The sequence below is a fragment of the Dama dama genome, chromosome 7 (genome assembly GCF_033118175.1).
Source record: "Dama dama isolate Ldn47 chromosome 7, ASM3311817v1, whole genome shotgun sequence".
Taxonomy (NCBI): Eukaryota; Metazoa; Chordata; class Mammalia; order Artiodactyla; family Cervidae; genus Dama; species Dama dama.
In genome coordinates, this window is record NC_083687.1 from 2,660,267 (window position 1) to 2,681,475 (window position 21,209).

The 21,209-nt window shown below is 42.2% G+C and overlaps 1 protein-coding gene across 1 annotated transcript in view; it reads left to right on the plus strand.

Moving 5' to 3' along the window:
- Positions 1-346: 346 nt before the first annotated feature.
- Positions 347-21,209, plus strand: part of LOC133059978 (spermatogenesis-associated protein 31E1-like) — a 53,541-nt gene continuing 32,678 nt past the window's right edge. The window contains exons 1-8 of the mRNA XM_061147762.1: positions 347-1,477; positions 6,719-6,823; positions 9,528-9,713; positions 10,442-10,576; positions 11,343-11,391; positions 11,948-12,127; positions 12,734-12,871; positions 13,764-13,892. The gene's annotated coding sequence lies outside the window, so the exon portion shown is untranslated. The remainder of the gene's footprint in view (positions 1,478-6,718; positions 6,824-9,527; positions 9,714-10,441; positions 10,577-11,342; positions 11,392-11,947; positions 12,128-12,733; positions 12,872-13,763; positions 13,893-21,209) is intronic.

Genomic DNA, 21,209 nt, shown 5'->3' on the forward strand with positions numbered 1-21,209 from the left:
GCCGAGCCCGCACCGCAGGGGGCGTGTGAGCCAGAAACGGGGTCCTGCCATTGGGACACGGGCGCCGGCCTGAGCCGGGAGGGCGGGCGGTCGTCCTCGCCTGAGGGGCGGGCAGCTGGCCGTGGAACCCGGGCCCCTTCCGCGAGGGCCCGGCGGGAGCCGGGAGAAAGGTGCGAGGCGCCAGCGGTGGGCTTGGCCAGTGCCTGGGCCCTGCCGCCGCCGGGCTCCTAATTGTTTTTAATTTGAGGATAATGACAATATCCTGATTTTCCTACCCAACACTTTGGCTTCTGAAGTGACATTTATCTAAAAACTGCTGCATTGTTCCAGGTCAGTCTGTAGCCACATGTTTGTGTTTGTTTCTTCCTTCCGTTCTCCCCTCCGTGTTTATTGGAGTAGAGTTGATTTACAGTATTGTCTCAGTGTTGGCTGTGCAGCGAAGTGAATCAGTTATGTGTCTATATGTGTATCAGCTCTCTTTAGAAACGCTTTTTCCATACGGGCTGTCACAGAATGTGGCGTCCCCTGTGCGGTACAGTTGGCCCCCGTTAGTTATGTTTCATTCACAATAGTGTGTCAGTCCCAGCCTGCCAGCCACATGTGTGTTTCTTTGGTGCATGTGTGTGTGTAAAACTGCTAGAGAGGGTCAGAAACAGGCTGAATTGTGGGGTTTTGTTTGTTTGTTTGTTTGTTTGTTTTACCTCTTCGGCCTTGAAAAGATAGTTCTTGAAACTTGAAAGTATTACTGCTTTGGATTGTCTAGTTGATCTGCAAGGAACATTTCAAGAGACACAAAAGCATGGGGGGTAGTGATAAATATGTGGGCTTATGACAACAGCAGTTTGCTTTAGTGATGTTTTAGCAAGGGCTTCCCTGGTGGCTCAGTTGGTAAAGAATCCGCCTGCAATGCAGGAGATCCTGGTTTGATTCCTGGGATGGGAAGATCCCCTGGGAGAAGGGAAAGGCTACCCACTCCAGTATTCTGGCCTGGAGAGTTCCATTGACTATATAGTGCAGGTGGCCGCAAAGAGTCAGACTCAACTGAGCGACTTTCACTTCTATGCTAATAATACAAAGCGTTTTGGATGTGCAGAGTACCTTTATGGCAGTCGTACTTGAAGAAACAGAAAGTAAGGCTGCCCTGTTTGAAGGTGGCACCAATGGAAGGAGATAGGAAGGGCCTGCTCTCTTCGTTGCAGGTGGCTGCTGCCTGGTGATCCAGCACTGTGCCTGAAGTCAACATCCTGGTTCTGACACTTACCAGCTGTGGGATCTTGGCAAAACCTGTCTTACCGGGTTAAACGTGGGCAGTTTTTAAAAGTAGGGTATTTTCTTAGAAAGGGTTTAGGAAATCTTCAAGCACCTGAGTATTAATTTTAACAGAGTATCTTTGGGAGCCTTCCACAGAAGTATGTGGATCCTTTACCTGGAGCTGCTGGGCAAAGAGGAAAAAAGACATTAAATGGACAAGTAGAAGGTAAGAACTGGATTTGATAGAAAACTCATTGACAGAATGTTGAATTAAAATGGGACTGCTGACATATTCTAATAGCCAGAGAAAATCACCTGTTGTACGTCTAGTGACGAAAAAGACGAGGAGGGAAATAGTGTATCTTACCAGGTGTCAGCCACAGATTAAATTGAGATTGCCATTTCAGGAGCTAAGTTATGAGTTCCTGGACTTCCTTGGTGGTCTGTTCCAATGGTTAAGACTCTGTGCGGTTAAGACTCTCCAATGCAGGGGTTGCAGGTTCGATCCCTGGTCAGGGAACTAAGATTCCATCTGATTCATGGCCAAAAGGAAAAAAATATATTAGTTCTGTTTCAAGATATTCTACAACCTCAGGAAGGTTGAGAAATAAGAGGAAAGAGGGGATGAAGGATGAGGGAGGCATAGGGCACAGGGAGGAAATGAAGTAAAGGAGATGGAAGCAAGGGTCTTTGGGGAAGGTGGCAAGGAATGAGATAGGTCTTTAGCAAAAGGGAGAGTCCTTGACATGGGCGATGAATCTGAAGTGAGCTTGTCCGAGAAGAACAGCAGAGTTTTCCCCATCTTACTGTTCTCCTGGCTGTTAGAAGGCATTCAGCATTGAGGTCCCTGGGCGTGCAGAGCTGTGTGTAAGCCTCTGTGCAGGAACACGGGCATAGGTACTCATCTGTAAATGTGTGCAGATTGATGTCATATGAAATGTTACTGCTTTATAGGATGGTGTCACGTAGGCCAAAACAAGAGAACTGGAAAGGAGAGAGCAGGGGTCATGATGGGGAGATCAGGGAACCTACAACCTGATACAGTGTCCACTGGAAAGTTTCCAACTTCTAATGCAGTTTCAGTTTGGAGGGAAGTGTCTCCAAAGTGAGGGTAGAGTGAGAGTAAGTTGAGGCTAAGATTTTAGAATAAATTAAGTTGAAGTCATGTAGAAGCAGACTCAGTGTAGACCAGAGTTTCTCACATTTGAATTAGTTGCCTGGGGACCTTGTGGGAAGTGCACTTGCTGAGCAGAAGGTCTGAGATTCTGTGTTTCTAACAAGCTCTCTGAGTAGCTAGGGTATAGCCTTGCCTTTAGAGACATCTGGAAGAAGAGCATTGGATAGTGCAGGACATAACAGGATCAAGAAAAAGCATTATTTTCTTTTTCTTTCCGAGCATGTTTATAGCCAGAGGGAAGCAAGGAGTTGAAGTAGCAATACAGGTGTAAGATACCATTGCTAAGCAAAGGGAAAAAGAAGTGGTGGAGATGATCCATAGAAAGACTGTAAAGGGGGAAGAATTAAGACCATAGATCCAGAGATTACCCTTTGGAGAAGAGAGATTCTAGTGAAAGGAGGAAAGGAAGAAAGTAAGTCCTTAGGGAGGTGAGTTTGGAGTTGATGAGGACACTTGAGAGAATTCCTTCTGGATGGCTTCAGTGTATTTACATTGAAAAGAGATAAAATCATTGTTGCTCCAGAGAAGACTGGGGGTTGGGGAGAAGGGTGGTGGTGCTAGAAGGAGGGGAAACCCCAGCCACTCTAAGTAACTCTTAGGCATCAAAGGTATATGTTGTATTGATATTTGTTATTTGAAGTAGATTAATTTGAATATGGAGGGCATTGACTTTCTTTTTCTTTTATTTAAGATAACTGATTTTTTGGCAGTTGTTTCACAGAAATCCTTTGAAGAATTAGCATGATGTAGCAAACCAAACTAAGTTTTCAAACAAAACAGATGAATAGGGTTCATTCCCTAAATGCTAGAGTTGTCATTTTCAATAAACACTACACTGATTTTGAAACATGCAAGATTTTTAATATCTAATAATTCTGTGGCAATTAAATTATTCATAAAGTTCTTATGGAATACAGAATAGGGAACAGATTGAGTGAATCGATGTAAGTCATACTAGAAAAGTAAAAATTAGAAAAAATGAGACACTAGTTAGCATCTCTTCATGAATAGCAGTGATGTATAAGATACAATAAGCTGTGAAGGAGTAGTGAGTTTGAGGGGAGAGGAGGACGTGGAAGTGATTCTCTGACATAAGAGTGTGTAGGCGGTAGTCAGAGCTGTATTCTTACTCACATTCTAATAAATGGAGACTTTATTTTCAGATTTTTCAGATTGGGATTCTACTAGTTTGAGCCTCAGTAATGAGACTTGTCAAAGAGCCAGGCATTTGCAAGTTGATGATCAGTGTCTGTTGATTTCACAACCAATGACCAAAAATCAGTCAGCATCCACAAAATTGGAACAGATGACCTTGTTAGGTAGTTAGAATAGGAAAAAAGAGTCCAGAACAGCGGTGGCTGAAAGACAAGGAAGGGTAGCGCCCACAAAAATAGAACAAAGGAAGGTCCGAGGACCGGAGTGAGGACCTCAGGTAGAACAAACAGCACTCCTGGCTTGCCCAATTTACAGGGGGCAAGCACATGGGGAGGAAAAAAACCTAGATAAATAGGAACCAATGGGCCGGGGGTGCCTCCCCCATGCATGTGCGCTCTGACTCTCTCTCTCTCTGTCTCTCCCTCTGTTCTCTTTGCGTCTTTTGGGTTGGCATGCCCTCACACCTCCAGGATGTATTTTCCAAATAAAACTGAGCTGTAACATGGAGCTCTAACACTTTGAGAGAGCTGTGATGTGCCGAGAGGTTTAACGTCTGGTGCTTCAAATTTTTGCTGTGACAAGACAGAACCGAGGAAATTACACACTCCCTTGACAACCTTAATAGATAAAGAAAAGGTGAATATTGGAGTGGTGTTTCTGGTAGGGAATCACATGCTCCATCAGCTGTGCAAGTCTCAGCTGCCAGAACACAGAGAAAGCAAACAAGGCAGTGAAGAAGCCCAGAGCACTCAGCCCTGGGCCACGTGGGCACCGATATTTCCAAAATTAGATGTTGTGCAAAACCTACTGTCTGCTTACTCCTTTTATGCAACCTGCAGCCAAACAGTATTTCTTAGAAAGGTGTTTGCATTCTTCCTCTGACCCTAGTAAGACAATCCATGACAAAGAGAGTTAGGAGAAAGTAAATTCATTTAGGCTATCATGTAGCATACCTGAGAGTGGGTAGCAGGATTATATGTAGAATTTTGCATCTAGTTGGGAGAACTAGGTAGACATCTAGAGATTGTCTTCTCAAAATGTGGCTTCGTAGCCATATTTTTACATAGCTCTGAATTCATAAGTATTAGCTATAAATTATATTCAGTATGACTGCAGGAGCACCTCTAAAGCCAAATGCTAAAATATTTCTTGTGTTTTCTATGATGTTATATATTTTAGAATTGGCTTTCCCAGTGATAATGGGAGGCATGGGAAATTGCTACATAGTATCTCCTCAGTTGTACCTGTCTAATATATCAACTTGTTTTATTATTTGTAATGAATTAATATTTCAGAAGGAATGTTGGTTTTGAGGAGTGCTGTATCATTTAAAAGCAGTGTATAGAAAAGCAATTCTTATTCTACTGGGATGCCCAGTTTATTGAGTAACCACATCTAATACGTGTTGTCCATGAATACCAATTAATTTAGTGCCTTCAATCGGTCATACAATCAGGGCTCTAGTAAGAAATCATACACTGTTTCTTTTTTCACTCCTATTGTTTTTTCTTTCCTTTCCTCACCTGTAAAAGTTACCTTTGTGTTTACAAGATTCTCAGTTATCTCCTAGAATAGTGACTACAAGCTATCAACTCAAAGTGTGTGTGTGTGTGTGTGTGTGTGTGTTTACATCTCTACAAGTGACTTGTTTGCTCTTGTTTCTCAGTGAGCTTAGTAGGTCCAAGAAGCACAAATTCAAATAAATCACCTACCTGAATCCTTTCAACACTGGAAGAAGTGTCATAGGAAAACCACGAAATAAATAGAAGCAACTTCAGACAGTTCATGCAGATTCTCAGTCTCTTCTCAGTCGCTACCTTTTCTAGAGTAACCGGCAGAGTCTACTCCTTTAGAGTCCTAGCATTTGTACATATATTGACTTCATATAGATTTATTCTGTACTTGACCTAGAAAGTTTTACATCCTAAATATTTCTGGAAACATTCCCCAGTGCAGGCCTGCATCACCTTTTTTTTTTTTTGTCATTATTAATGCCTTCAGATTCTTCTCCCTCCATTTATTTGTATGCCCTTCAGTTTCCATCCCCTGTAGTGTTTAGAGTCACCTGTCTTAAAAGCGCATGTGACCGTATACCCCTCGTCAAATCGCATTAATATGTAGACATCTTACAGCGACGCATGATGCTTTCATAGTCTGACTTGCGCCTGACTCTCCATCTCTTGCCCTTTCTGTCCTTTGCTCTGGAATCCTGAGCTGCTGCTGAAGCCCCCTCACCCGTTCCTGCGCTGTGGGCAAATGTTCAGCCTCTCCTGTGCGCTTCTGTCGCTGTCTTGCTGCAGCCTTCTGTGCGCTCCCTCACCTGCCCGCTGTTCCCGTGAACTGCCTAAGTCTGCACTCAGGCAGTCTCTCATGAAAAGCCATCCCTGACCCCGTTTATCTACATTTGTCTTTAAAGTCCAGTGTCTATTACTGAGCAGGAACCCCCCAAATAATTATTGAATAAAAGAACTAAAGACTTATGTATACCAGGGTGATTTTTAAGAGCTTGTCCTCTGCAGTCTAAGAGCCAAGAGGGTAGACATGTGAAGAAATAACTTACATTCAGGTGATGAAGATACACTTGAAAAATCTATAAAGTCCTAAGGAGCTTGAGGAAAGAGATACCTGTTTATCTGGGGAAAAAACAGCTATAATCAAGGAGAACTTTACAAAGCAGGCTGAGTCTTAAAAGCTGAAAAATAATTTGTTTGGAAAAAAGCATTTCAATTTAAGGAATTGAGAAAAGGAAAAAAAATTAACAGGAGTTTTGTAAACCATGAATAATGTTGCAGTTGAAGCTTGTCGTGTTGTTATAAAGGTCCTGTTATGAAGTAGAGAAGAGAAGATATTGTGGCTTTATGTGTCTGTCCAGTATTTTGAAATTTTGCTTGGTTTCTGATTGTTTGTTCACTGATGTTTGGATGAATTTATGAATGAATCTTTGAGATGTTTGTGTGCCTGTAACCTGATGAATTCTGGTATCTCCCAAAAGGTTTCTTGAAGGTTTAGATCATTGGAACTGTTTCTTAAAGAAGTAAATATTCAGCTGAAGATTAAGATTGATATAAGCTGTCATTTGATACAATATTTTAAATCTATATCTTAAATATTCTGTCTTTTATCTAAATATTCTAGGTAATTTTAACAAAACGTACAGATTTGTCAGCAGAACTAGACTTAGAAATGACATGAGAGGAAGAACAAGAAAAATCTGATGGAGATGAAAATAACCATTCACAGGTATGCAAAAGTGTAAATTTAAATTTCTGGTTTAATACTATTTTCTAGTGTTTAACAACATAATACAGTTTGCAACAAAGTTCATAACAAAGAAAATTACCTTTCAAAAGTATACTTTTAGAATCAACAGATGATCGCTTAAGTTTTTATAGCACTTCAATTAGAAAACTTAAAATATTGTTAGAGTCTACTGTAATTTATAGCTTGTCTTTGGAATTGAGGCAAAAAACTCTGCTGACTACTGTTTACTTCTTCCATTTTTATAATTTCTTTACATGGTAAAGAAGGTGAGATCAAATACCGAATCATAGGATTAAAGAGTTGAATTTATGAACAATAGGACAATGATGGTCCCTGACCTAGATATGTGTAGAGAGAAATCATTGCCAGTGGTCAAGGTTTTCTGTTGAAATTGCCAGTCACTGATGCCAAGACTAAAGATTCATTCTGTCTGATATCTCAGCATAGTTGACTTCAGTTCAGTTCAGTTCAGTTCAGTTGCTCAGTCATGTCCAACTCTTTGTGACCCTGTGGACTGCAGCAAGCCAGGCCTCCCTGTCCATCACCAATTCTCGGAGTTAACCTAAACTCATGTCCATTGAGTCAGTGATGCCGTCCAACCATCTCATCCTCTGTCGTCCCCTTTTCTCCCGCCTTCAGTCTTTCCCAGCATCAGGGTCTTTTTAAATGAGTCAGCTCTTCGCAACAGGTGGCCGAAGTATTAGTTTCTCCTTCAACATCAGTCCTTCCAATGAACACTCAGGACTGACCTCCTTTAGGATGGACTTAGGGATGAGCATTCAGCAACAGAGTAGATCATAGAATCAGCCCAACTGCCTATTAAAAGTATTGAACCTTCCAGATTGGACCTTTGTTGTTAGGGTACAAATAATAACTTTATAACTTATTTCATTTCCAGGTGGGAAATCAGTAAATATTATTAAAAATGCTTTATCCACTTCCATCAGTGGCTGTTAGGATTTAATATAACTGAATGTAGGGGCTTCCCACGTAGCTCAGCTGGTAAAGAATCCACCTGCAATGCAGGAGACCCCAGTTCAATTCCTGGGTCAGGAAATTCCCTCGGTGAAAAGGCTGGGATACACACTCCAGTATTGTTGGAAGACCTGGGTTCAATCCCTGGGTTGGAAAGATCCCCTGGAGGAGGTTGTGGCAACCCACTCCCTACCCTGTTCTTGGCTGGAGAGTCCCCATGGACAGAGGATCCAGGCAGCCTACAGTCCTAGGGGATGCAAAGTGTCAGACAGGACTGAGTACACACATGACTGAATTTAAGCAGGTAATATGTATTGATGTACAACAGTATCATTATATATACTTTGCATTAATTTAGGAATTGGTTTCTCTTTCTGATTGGTGTTAATAGATTTTGGCCCCTCATAATATAAAGTTTGTCTGTTCTCCAGATATTAGTCCTTTTAAAAAAAAAAAAAAGCTTTCAAATGTGCTGTAGGGACTCCCTGTTTAAGATATAGTGAGAGGAAATATTTTTAAGGGAAGCCAGCATTTATAACATTAAAAATCATCTCCTAATTCAAATTTGGTAGATTTAATATACATGAATTAATTCAAACAAACAGGGACAAAATTGGGTTTTGAGTTCAGGTGTTTCTCCTATTTTCGGGTAAGGCAAGTTACTTTTCACCTAACCGCAAAGGGTAAGGTGAGGACGAGGGCCTCTGGCCGGAAGTCGTCTCAGGGCCTCGTCCCCTTGGCAGCTGGACTGTAGCAAATACACGGAAACAGCTGCACAGGCGCTGTTTCCTGGGACAGGCAGCGGAGAACTGGATGGTAACTGAAGGGGAATAGGGAGTTCACGGGAGTTTCCTATTTTATATTCAGAGGGGAGCTTTTAGTGTATATATGCTGCTAGAAATGAGCCAGCAGAGGACGTGTTTATTGAGTTGAATCTTGTTTCCTTTTCCAATGTTAGAAAGCTTATTGATTGTATGACATTATCTTTCAACTATTACAGTAAACTAATTGTACACAATACTTCTGTTCATGTATAGTTTTGTGGTAAGGGCTTGTTCATTGGTTCTGAAGTGTAATATTCTTATGTAATTGAATATGCAGATGATTGCTTCAATTAATTCTATCATACATAGATTCTTTTAAATTATAGAATCATAAATATACAAACACTTAGGCTATACTGAATAGGATTTAATCATTCCTTGGTGATTCTGGATGATCGTATCATTGTCAGTAGCTACAGTTTTGTAAGGTACTCTGAAACATCACATCATATTAACTTCATGTTGTTTATAGATTCCTGGGAAAAGGGGAAATTTTGTTTATATTCAGTAGAAAAAGCTATTGACAATCTTTCATTAATTATTATTTTTGGATCATAAAGATCTAAATTACTAAAACCATGCTTCCCATACTAAGAGTGTCATTAACACATCTTGTGTGCTCAATGATTGCATGTCAGATGCATGAAGAAAGAGCAGAATGGTTACATGAATGCCTCTTGATGAATTTCTTTACAAAAAGCAAGTCTTTATGGCAAGTAGATTTCCAATATTGCCTACATGGAAAGATGTTTGATTTTTTTAGAAATATGTTAAGATTCAGAAATCATTAATTATTTATAGCTATTGTTAGGCATGGAATAATAATATAGATTCATTTGCTATCATATTACTTAGAAAGACTTCTTTAAATCTCACTTTCTCAGCATGCTTTGGAGCCGCAGTGTTGAGGCCAGACTTCCTGGGTTTGAATTCTGAGTCTGTTGGTGACCTGCTGTGGGCTTGGCCACGGTCCTCAGCCTCTCTGTGCCCCATCTTTCCCCGTGTAGAGGACCTCATGCATTACCTGTCTTCGAGAATAACTGTGAGGATCAAAAGTGCCTTCAGATATGGTAAGTGCTTATCATAATGCATAACAATTGCATAGGAAGTCCTCAGAAGGCTAATGTCATGGTTATTATGGTTTTCTTAAAAATGGGTTTCTCTCTTATAAGGAATTAAGCAATACTCCAAGATAGGTTTTATTGCCGTAAAAGGTGGTTCTTATTGAAAATGACAACTGCCAAAAACCCTGGTATACTGCTTCCTATCAAATAACACAAGTAATGTTATATTTTTCCTTTTCCTTTGATCTAAATTCAATGCTTTATTAGTATTATTCATATACTTTCTTTGTTCATTAATGCTACTCTTATTTATTGTTTAATCCTTTAGTAAAAAATTACTTCCTAGTGCAAAGGTTTTATATAAAGTCAAAGTTTAGATATTGTTTGTATTTTTAAGTATTTAATATTAGCCTGTTATTTTAGGGCTGCAAAGAAAACATCTAATGAAAAGAATAAGGTATAATAAAAAAGTTAATTATAAAAAATATTATCCTAGTAAAAAATATTTTTTAAAAGGAATAGTGTCAAAACAAAATCTTCATATGTTGTAGAGACATACACTTTGAGAACTTAATTTAGAAACACTATTGATCAAATTATCATTTTGATAAAAATCTGTCCTTTTAAGAAGTGTCTGTTTTTCATTTAATGACGAGCTATTTATCACCTTTGTACAGTTAATATATTTTATAAATATTTTAAGGACATTGTGAAACAGTATTGTTTATATGTAGGTCAAAGCACAGATTAATGACCTGAGCTACCTGAATGACTGAATTTAGTCATCTGAAAGTGCTTCCCAGGATGGTGATGTCTTTACTCTAAGATTTCCACATTGCAAGTAGAACCGCCTGGCTTGAGGTATAAAGGTAGGACCGTGGTGTAAATATCAGTACAAAGCCTGTTTGTGTATAGTGTAGTAATACATGCTCACCTTGTCTAGGACTGCTCTAGAGCTATGGATATTACAGTGCTGTGCATCTTATAGATATGTTTTGTATTAAAAGACAGTGAAAGTGAGTGTGTACGCTGAGCCTATGATCATTCTTACTGTACCTGAGTTTATAATTTTTTATATATACATATATATATGTCATTATTTCATTTCTCTTTCTCTTCTACTAGACTGCAAGCTAAACAAGAGCCAGGGTCATCTGTTTTATCTGGAGAGCTTAGAATAATGTCTTCCACTTGATAGACACTCAATATTTGTTCAGTGTATGGAGGAGTGGACATGAAAGACACAGTCCTTTATACTCAAAAATTACTCACATCAGTGTGTTTCTTGTTTCTATGTGTTTTCTTCTTGTTGCAGATTGTGTTAGCTTGTTGACAATTCAGGATGCAATTCTTTCATGTGAAAGATAAATAGAACTTTAAAAAAGCCACTGTGAACTTCTTAGAGGAGAAATTTAAAAACTGGAAAATAAGGTCCGTGAGCTACAGAAAGAACTGTCCGAGAGAAAAGAAGTGAATCACAGTTAGGGCATCAGAAAGTAGAGTGGCAACAAGAGCTTGGCAGCTTGAGATACTGCACATCCTAGTTTTAAAGCGATATATGAATTGTTATTTACTTCAATACTGCAGAGACGTAGCTGTGTTATAATTTTTAACTTACCCTCTGGGATTTTACAGGGAAGAACACGTCGTTAGTATTGTGGAGTGTGAAATTCATGGAAATAATGTAAGTTCTTAACAGTGAATGCTTCTAATGACTTAATGTATATTTTTCCAAATCATCATTTTCATGATCATACAGGAGTCCACCATAACGGAAACCTCATTCACAATTCAAACCGATTGACTTTCGATTGTTTTTCACTTTTCTGTGTTATGTTTAATCCCACAAGGAACATCTTTTCTATAGATTCATTTCTACATTTCTAATTATTTTGAATTCATTTTCTTTAATAATAGTGTATTATTTGGTTAAAGTATGAGAACGTTTAGAAACGATCTTTGATCCATATTTCTAAACTATTCTTTAGAAAGTTTAGATTACTTTTCATTTCCACCCACAGAAGTATGAAGTAGCCATTTTTCTCAAGACAGAAAAAAATATGTATGCTGTTTTATTCTTAACCCTCTGCATGAAAGCAGTGATCATTATTAAGTGTTCTTCACTGTATTTCCCCCCATTTTACTATTTTAAACGTTGTGAAGAGGGCATGAAAGTTACTGCAGCAGTGAATAGTCTCATGTTTTGTTTTTTTTTAAGAAGAGCTCTATAAATTTTGCAGATTGACCGTAAAGCAAGAGGAAGAGAATAGAAGAAATGCTGACATGTTATAAGAAAAAATTAGGGAGCAGTTAAGAAGAAAGGAAGACCAATATAGTAAAGAAGCTGAAATGAAACAGCAACTTGAACTCACTCTCAGAGCACTAGATGGAACTGAAGACTGAGAAATGATCTGAATCAGGTAGAGTAATTGTTGGTGAAAATTTCAAATTTCTAACACCATTTCATCAATATTATTTATAATATCCCATTTATTTAATATGTGTTATTTAGATTTCAAACAAAATGTTATCTCAACCTAGGTACGAACTGTGACATGCATAGTTTAAGTGATTAGTTTCTTGCTATTCTTGGCTTCTAATACATGCTCTGTATGTGTTTTCTGAGTGGAGGGTTGGATATAACTTGAGATTAATTATTAACATAATGATTGGCACTTTTGATACATTAGACAAAATAATCTTCTTAATTCCAATCCATGTATTAATTTTGGCTTTTTAAATGTTAAAGTGCAGTCTAACTTGGCTTGAGACTGTGAAGGAACTAGTTAAATGCTTTGTAAAGAAATTTCCTTTCACAATAATATATCTGCATGTTTTTGCTCTGTGATAAATTTAGCAGACATTTAAATTAAGATCCGAGTTAATCATGTGAGATAAAGATCCTTGTGCTTGAAAAGGCTACTTCCTTTAAACTATATTTTATATTCTGCTTCTAAGCTTTTAACTGTTCTTTTTTTTTTCTTTTAATGATATGGGCCCAAAAACTTCATATAGTGTCTCTCCAGGTTATGGAAGAGTGACATGACGCTCAGAACCAGCTTTCTGGAGAACGGAATGCCAGAATCTTACAGGAGGGAATCCTGGCCAATCACCTTGCCAAACAAAAGCAGAAAGAAATGGCTGATAAGGAAATGAGCTCTTAGGTATTTTCTGTATTCATTTATGTGTGTGTATGTATCTGTGTATGTATGTATTTTATAAACGAAGAGTATGTACCGTAGAAAATGTAGAGGCTTGTGAAAGCCTATACATCTATATTTTGAGGAGGGATGACATTTTTCATGTGTTGGATCAAGTAATATTTGTAATTCAGATCCATTTGTCTACAGCAGTCATGTAAGGACATATGATGACCTCATCCAAGGAGAGACCTTTAATATTTTCCATAGGAATTGATCTCAGAATTATTGCAACTATATCGGAGGAGCCGGCACCCTCCTCTGATTGTGCTTTAAGCCAAGAGGACGGTGTGTGCTCCGCCATCGCCTGCGCTGCACAGCCGAGTCCCTCTGCTCTGGGGGGAGCGTGTGAGCCGCTCCATGCCCGTCCTCACCTTCCGTGTCTCAGTCAGAGTCCGCTCCTGGCTCCACTCTCATTTCTGTAACCAGCGCCCTGTCAACGGCCTTTGCACGTCATTTACAGTTTTCCAGTTTGTGAAAACTGCAAGATCAGTTGTAAAACATTTTTGAACACTTTAAAAAGTAACTTCTTCAAAATAAACTTATAAAAGTTCTGCCTACCCCATCCCCCCAAAAGAACCATACCTCTTGCTACTAACAATAGATACTCTTCATTTTTGGTAATGATTTCACTTCCTTGATAAATCATTAGGGTCGTTTATCACTTCCACTGGTGGTAAGGAGGAAAAGTACAGGCAGTTCACAGACCATATTTTGGATGTCATTCTTGTGAGGAAATTAACACAGTGCTCTATGTAGGGTCCTATTTTAGTACAAGAAACGTTTGAAAACAGTGATAGATATGACATCATATGTATTTAGTGATAATTAATAAGTGTTTTTCATTGTCTTTCAGCCTATCTTACTATTTGAGACATTACAAAAAGGTATTGAAAGTTATGGAAGCAGCAAATAATATCATGGTTGTCTAAGAAGAGCTCTCCAAGTTTTACCTATCACCATCTGTGTATGCACCGTGAGTGAAGTAAGAGGCTTATTCTGTGTTGATGTGTTTGCACCAGAGAAGTGGCCGTGGTCTGATGTACGAGGACAGGTGGAGTCGGAAAACCTGCTGCTTCCTTATATTTCTAGCTTCTTCCTTCCCAGAGTCGTTATTGCTAATGAGCTAACTGATGTTTTTGTAGAAGTGCTTAGTGCAGCTGTCAATAGGTTTAATTCTTGTAATTGACTATTTAGATGTTAGAACAGTAACATATTCTCAAGAAAAAACTTTTTACAAAATGTAATCTGTTTAAATATGTACAGAGCTAAGGCTCTTATTGTAGGGCAGCTGTATAGGTTAGGTATCAGCTGTATAGTTTTTAAAGCTACCAAGTGGTGGTGTGTACTGGAGGTATTTTTCATATTTGTTGGGTTAGTTTTATTTCTATTCATGTCAATTTGAATTAATTTGGGAAACATTTCAGCATTGAATCATTTATAGCCTCTCAACTATTTCAAGGCATCTACTTCTAATACAATCATAATTTGGATCTCAAGTGGTGAGCTTTACCCAGACTCTTCTTGATTTAATCTTCCATCTGCTATTTATGATTTACTTAGAACATTTTTGCAAACGATTTGTTGATAGTTCTCATTTTAAGGGTCAGTTACTATCATTTAGGTACACGCTTGTCCACTAAAACTGAAGGATGGCAGGATTCATGAGCAGCAGGAATGGAGGGAGTCAGGAACAGGGTTGTAGCGGCTGCATTCCGAAGGCAGCTGTAGGCCAGGTTTTTGAGGCTCCTTGAAGGCATGGGAGCAACCTCATTTTTTAAATTTGATGTTTCTTTTATATTGGAATATAGTTGATTTCCAATTTTGTGTTAGTTTCCTCTGCAGGGGAGGGCTAGTGAGCCTAGTTCTGTCTGGAACATTCCTGAATCCTTCGGGGATACACTCTGTGTGTCAAGCTGAATACCAGACCTAGGGGGCAAAATTTGCATGTTTCTCTCTGGGAGCCCTAACGTGGCGCGGCCCAGCAACTGCTTGAAAATCCATCAAATTGCTGTTTCCTTCCTTCTGACAGAGCTAGCTTTGCTCCCCGCTTTGGGATTTCTGAAGCAAGGGGGCAGCACGAAACACCTCGCCTGTGGTCCATTTGAGGTGCAAGGTGACCTCGACCAGGTGACCACAGTATGGAACCTGGCCATCTCAGACACACTCCCACAGCCTGCTTCCTTGTGGGCAGTACTGCTATGACCTAGGAATGTGTTTGCAAGGCTTGAAAAGTGCAGGGAGACACGCAGCCCTGACTTTGCAATTTAGGCCCTTGGATCAGGCCTGGAGGTCTGACGTCTGAGAAGTGAAACACTTGCTGCAAGATAGAGGCCTGGAAACTCTCTCTGGGGCTGCCTTTCCTGGCTCCAAGGAAGATAGCTTCCCCAGCCGCCTGTGGGCTGAGAATCACACACGGCTGGAAAGCGCTTGCTTGGAGGTCATTTTTCAGTGGCAATGGCCCCTGAGCCCCGGTGCCAAGGGAGGGGCCCCACACTCAAAGGGAAATCAAAGCGACGTCCAAACGTCTGTTCCATCACATTTCCTCTGCAGGACAGATCTAGTGAGCCTAGGTCTGTCTGGAACATTCTTGGATCCTATGGGGACACATTCTGTCAAGCTGGATACTACTGGTCCTAGGGGGCAAAATTTGCATTTTTCTCTTGGGGAGCCCTAATGAAGTGCGGCCTAGTAAATGCTTGAAAATCCATCCAAGTGCTCTTTTCTTCCTTCTGACAGAGCTAGCTTTGCTCTCCCCTTTTGGATTTCTGAAGCAAGGGGCTGGCCCGCAACTCCTCACCTGGGGCCAATTTGAGGAGCAAGGTAACCTTGAGGAGGTGGCCACAGTATGGAACCCAGCCCTCTCAGACTCACTCCTGCAGCCTGCATCTTCATGGTCAGTACTGCTATGACCTAGGAATGTGTTTACAAGGTTCGGAAAATTCAGGGGGACACATGGCCCTGACCCTGGAATTTAGGGCCTTGGAGCAGGCCTAGAGGTCTGATGTCTGAGACATGAAACAGTTGCTGTAATATAGAAGCCTAAAAGCACACTCTCTCTGGATGCCTTTTCTTCCTCAAAGGAAGATAGCTTTCCCAGCCTCCTGCGTGTTAGGAGTCAAACACTGCTGGCAATCACTTGCTTAGAGGTCATTGTTCAGTGACAATGGGCCCTGAGGCCCTGCCCTTTGAGAGGGGTCCCACACTCACAGGGAAAGTCAGATCAACCTGCAAATGTCTTTTCATCACATTTCCTCTGCAGGAGAGATCTAGTGAGCCTAGGTTTGTCTGGACCATTCTTGGATCCTATGTGGTCACACGCTGTTTCAACCTGTATTCTGGGCCTAGGGGACAAAATTCATATTTTGCTCTCAGGGAGCCCTAACACAGTTCGGCCTAGCAACTTCTTGATAATCCATCCGATTGCTGTTATCTTCCTTATGACAGAGCTAGCTTTGCTCCCCCTTGGGGATTTCTGAAGCAAGGGGTGGCCCCCAACTCCTCTCCTGGAGCCCTTTTGAGGTGCAAGGTGACCTTGATGAGGTGACCACAGTATGGCACCCAGCATTCTCAACACATTCCCACACACTGCTTTCTCATGGCCTGTACCGCTATGACCTAGGAATGTGTTTTCAAGGCTTGGTAAGTGCAGGGTGACACACGGACCTGACTCTGTCATATAGGCCCTCGAAGCAGGCCTGGAGGTCTGCCGTCTGAGAAGCGATACAGTTGGTGCAAGATAGAGGCCTGAAAACACACTCACTGTGGATGTCTTTCCTTCAAGGGAGATGGCTTTCCAAGCCTCCTGCATGTTGAGAGCCACACGCTGCTTGAAGGCACTTGCTTGGAGGTCGTTTTTCAGTGGAAAGTTCCCCTGAGGCCCTGCCCATTCAGAGTTGCCCCACACTCACAGGGAAAGTCCCAGCAACATCCAAAGTCTCTTCCATCACGTTTGCTCTGTAGGAGAGATCTAGTGAGCCCAGTTCTGTTTGGAAAGTTCTTGGATCCTGTGGGGACACAGCAAGTGTGTCAGCCTGGATACCAGGCCAAGGAGGCAAAATTTACATCTTTCTCTCAGGGGCCTCTAAATTGGTGTGGCCTAGCAACTGCATGAAAATCCATCCAAATGCTGTTTTCACACTTGTGACAGAGCTAACTTTGCTCTTCTCCACCCCTTGGAATTTCTGAAGCAAGCAGGTGGCTCACAACTCCTTGCCATTGGCCAATTAGCAGTGGAATGTCACCTTGATGAGGTGACCACAGCATGGCACCCAACACTCTCAGAAACACTCCCGCAGCAGTATCCTCAGGAACCATAGCGAAATGAACTAGGAATTTGTTTTCAAGGGTATAAAAGTGCAGGGAGACACATGGCCTTGACTCTGGAATCTAGGCACTCGGAGCAGCAACTGAGGACTCACATCTTAGAAGCAAAATGGTCCATGCAAGATAGAGGCCTGGAAACACACTCTCTGTGAATGCCTTTCCTTCCTTGAAAGAAGAAAGCTTTCCCAGGATCCTGCATGCTGAGAATCACACACTGCTTGAAGGTCATTTTTCAGTGGCAAGTCCCCTGATGCCATGAATGTTGGGAGGGTTCCCTTATTCACAGGAAAAATCAAAACAACATCCATAGGTCTGTTCCATCACGTCTTTTTCTGTAGGAGAGATCTAGTGAGCCTAGGTCTTTCTGGAACATTCTTGGATCCTGCAGGGAAACACCTTGTCGTTCAAACTGGATACAGAGCCTAGGAGCCAAAATTCACATTTTTCTCTTGGGGGACCCTAACGAGGTGCAGCCTAGCAAGTTCTTGTAAATCCATGCAATTGCTGTTTTCTTACTTCTGACAGAGCTAGCTTTGCTCCACCCACCCTTTCGGATTTATGACACAACTGAGCAGCTCACAATGCCTCGCCTTGGGCCAATGTGCAGTGACATGTTACCTCCATGGCGTAAACACAGTATGGCACCCAGCACTCTCAGACACAGCTGCACAGACTGCATCCTCATTGTCAGTACCGGTATGAACCAGGAATGTGTTTGCAAGGCTCAGAAAGTGCAGGGAGACACACTGCCTTGACCTGGGATTTAGGACCTTGGAGGAGGCCTGGATGTCTCACGTCTTAGAAGCAAAATCCTCCTTTGTGAGGAATCCCACACACACGGGGAAAGTGAAAGCAACATGCATATGTCTGTTCCATCACGTGTTCTCTGTAGGAGAGATCTAGTAAATCTAAGTATGTCTGGAACATTCTTGGATCCTGTGGGGACACAACCTGTGTGTCAACCTGGATACCAGGCCTGGGGGCAAAATTCAGAGAATGCTCTCGGGGAGCCATAAACATGTGTGGCTGGGCAACTTCTTGAATATACTTCCAATTGCTGTTTTCTTACTCCTGAAAGAGCTCCATTTGCTCTATCTTTTGGGATTTCTGAAGCAAGCAGGCAGCTCTGAACTCCTTGCCTCGAGCCTATTTGCTGTGTAATGTCACTTCGATGAGTTGACCACAGTATGGCACCCATCACTCTCAGACACACTCCTGCAACCTGCTTCCTCATGGACAGTATGACTATGACATAGAAGTGTGTTTGTAAGCCTCATTAAGTGCAGGGAGACACATGGCCCTGACTGTAATTTAGGTGCTCAGAGCAGGCCTGGATGTCTCATGTCTTTGAAGCTAAAGAGTTCCTGCAAGAGAGAGGCATGAAGACACACTTTCTGTGGATGCCTTTCCTTCCACGAAGGAAGATAGCTTTCCCAGCATTCTGGGTGCTGCGAGTCACACACTGCTTAGAAGCACTTGCTTGGAGGTCAGTTTTCAGTGGCAAGGTCCCCTGAGGCCGTGAGCAGAGACAGGGTTCCCACACTCACAGGGAAAGTCAAAGCAACTTCCAAACATCTGTTCCATCACATTTTCTCTGTAGGAGAGATCTAGTGATCCTAGGTTTATCTAGAGCGTTCGTGGATCCTTTGGGGAAGCACCCTGTGTGTCAATCTGGATACAGGACCTAGGGGGCAAAATTCACATTCTTCTCTTGGGGATCCCTAATGCGGTGTCGCCTAGCAACTGCTTGAGAATCCATCCAATTACTGCTTTCTTACTTCTGATAGAGGTAGCTTTACTCCACCGTTTGCAGTTTCTGAAGCAAGCTGCCAGGGCTTAGCTCTTCGCCTTGGGCCTACTAGCAGCGGAATGCCACCTCAGTGAGGTGAACACGCTATAGCACCCACCACTCTCAGACACACTCGTGCAGCCTGTTTCCTCATGAGCAGTATGACTGTGACATAAAGATGTGTTTGTTAAGCTTGGAAGTGCAGAGAGACACACGGCCCTGACTCTGCAATTATGTCCTGCAAACAAACCTGGGGAGGGGGTGGGGGTCTCACTTCTTAGAGGGAAAACCGTTCCAGTAACATAGAGGCTGGAAAACACTCTCTTTTAATGCCTTTGCCTCCTCGGAGGAAGATGTCTTCCCAGCATCCTGGGTGCTGAGAGTCACACTTGGCTTGGAAGCACTTTCTTGGAGGTCATTTTTCAGTGGCAATATCCCCAGAGGCCGTGATCATATGGACGTGTCCCACAGTCACAGGGAGAATCAAAACAACGTTCAAAGGTCTGTTCCATCACGTTTCCTCTGTAAGAGAGGTCTAGTAAGCCTAGGTGTATCTGGAGCATTCTTGGATCCTTTGGGTACACACCCTGTGTGTCAACCTGGATACTGAACCTAGGGGGCAAAATTCACATTTTTCTCTCTGGGGACCCTACCGCGATACAGCCTAACGACTGTTTTAAAATCCATCCAATTGCTGTTTTCTTTCTTCTCATGGAGCAAGATTTGATCCACCCTTTTGGATTTTTGAAGCAAGCGAGTGGCTCGCCACTCCTCACCTTAGGCCCATTTGCTATGGAACGTAACCTAAATGAGGTGACCACAGTATGGCACCCAGCACTCTCAGACACAATCCCACTGCATGCTTCATTATGTGCTGTACCAGTGTGACATAGGAATGTGTTTTCAAGGCTCAGAAATTGCTGCCACCACAGGATCCTGTCTTACCAAGAGGAAAGGAGAATGAGGAGAGATACACCCCGTTATCACCAAGCCACCGCGATGGGCCATAGCTTTTCCAAAAAGAGTAAGTGGACCAGTCCCAGGGACAGCAAGTGGGCCTTCTCACCCAGGGAGCCAGGTCCCCCTCCAGGCAGAGCCTGCCAGCATGGCTCACGAGTGACATGGGTCCCAGGCCATTCCCTCCACTGTCCAAGGCATGGTCTCCCTCAGAAATATACCTCTTCTGGTGAATCCGAACATGCTTTTCACAGCATTCTGGGTAGGAAAATCTCCTCCAAGAAAAAAATGCATGCCATGCAAATAAATACATTTTTCTCCAATGTTAGCACATCCTCTGTGTGCTAAAGGCTTCTTCCTACCAGAAATTTTGTTTCATGAAATAAATTTTTTTTTTTTTTTTCTCATGAGCAGGGGTAGTGGCCTGTCGGTGCCTCACTGAGGGAGATGGAAGTCATCGGGGCCTATGCTTCCCAGGTGCCTGATTTGACTTCCAGACGGAATGGGGTCGTGGAGGGAGGGTGACCCCAGCATGGATACTCACCCTCACCCCAGTTCCGTAACTGCGCCTTCAGTTTCCATAATACCAGCATTAGAGAAACAACAACAGCGTTTAGGACATGTCACAGTGAACTAAACCTAAAGACCTCCCCCTTCTCAGGATCTTTCTCAGTTCTATCCTACTCTCTCTCCACCTGGACATTGTGCAGCTGGTAGGGGAGGTGTGTTCAGAAGCTGAAATTCCCCTCAGGCTCAAGAAGTGTCAGGGACAAACTCCCATGTCAGAATAAGGAGGGGAGTCCAGAGATGGGAAAAGCCTCACCCCCGAGTCACAGCGAGGTAAATGCTGCTGCCCTGAAAGCCCCTTTCTCTCCCAGATGTGGCTGGGATGGGATGTAGACGAAGGATGTTAGTGGCAGGGAGCCCATAGATGGTGCATTTACCAAGGAGCATTGGTGTCCCACCACCGTCCACAGGGCCAGAGGAAAGAAGTGAGGGGCCTGGTGGCTCATGCTGGCATCACTCCAGAGTCTCCCCTCTACTCTAGTTCCCCAGACCTGTCTGAGGGAGGCCATCTGGAGGCCCTCAACAGAGGGCCAAGCTCCCAGAGGCAACAGAAGCTCAAGCAGAGAAGCTTCACTTTTCCCCACTGTAGCAATCAGCTTTTACAGGACTGGGTACTCAGGACAGACTCACAGTCCATGACCTCTACCTACATGTGTGGCCCAA